We start from the raw sequence: 400 nt of genomic DNA, 5'->3' as shown, positions 1-400 counted from the left end.
CGGTGGCCTCCGTGCGGGCCGCAGGAGGGCACCGCCGGCCGTCTGGAAAGAGGACCCGCGCGGGGTTGGTTGCGCGCGGGCGAGGGAGGCCGAGAGGGCGACGGGGGAGCGAGTCCACCCGTCGCCGCAGCAGCAGCGGACCCGGGTGGGGGGGGCTCCGTCCGCCTCGGCCCTGGAGGAGGACGACAAAGGACGCTCCGCGGCAGCGGCGGCGCCTTTCCTTTCCCGGTAATGATCCTTCCGCAGGTTCACCAACAGAAACCTTGTTACACTTTTACTTCCTCTAAATAGTCAAGTTTGTTCGTCTTCTCCCCGCCATCGCTGTATGAGCTTTCACCATCGTCATCCGAAGTCCCCGTATCCTCAGATGAGTAAACCTCCGGTTCAAACTGGTAGGGCT

This window comes from Oryzias melastigma, unplaced genomic scaffold (assembly GCF_002922805.2).
Source record: "Oryzias melastigma strain HK-1 unplaced genomic scaffold, ASM292280v2 sc00246, whole genome shotgun sequence".
NCBI classification, from domain to species: domain Eukaryota; kingdom Metazoa; phylum Chordata; class Actinopteri; order Beloniformes; family Adrianichthyidae; genus Oryzias; species Oryzias melastigma.
This window is presented reverse-complemented; position numbering follows the sequence as displayed.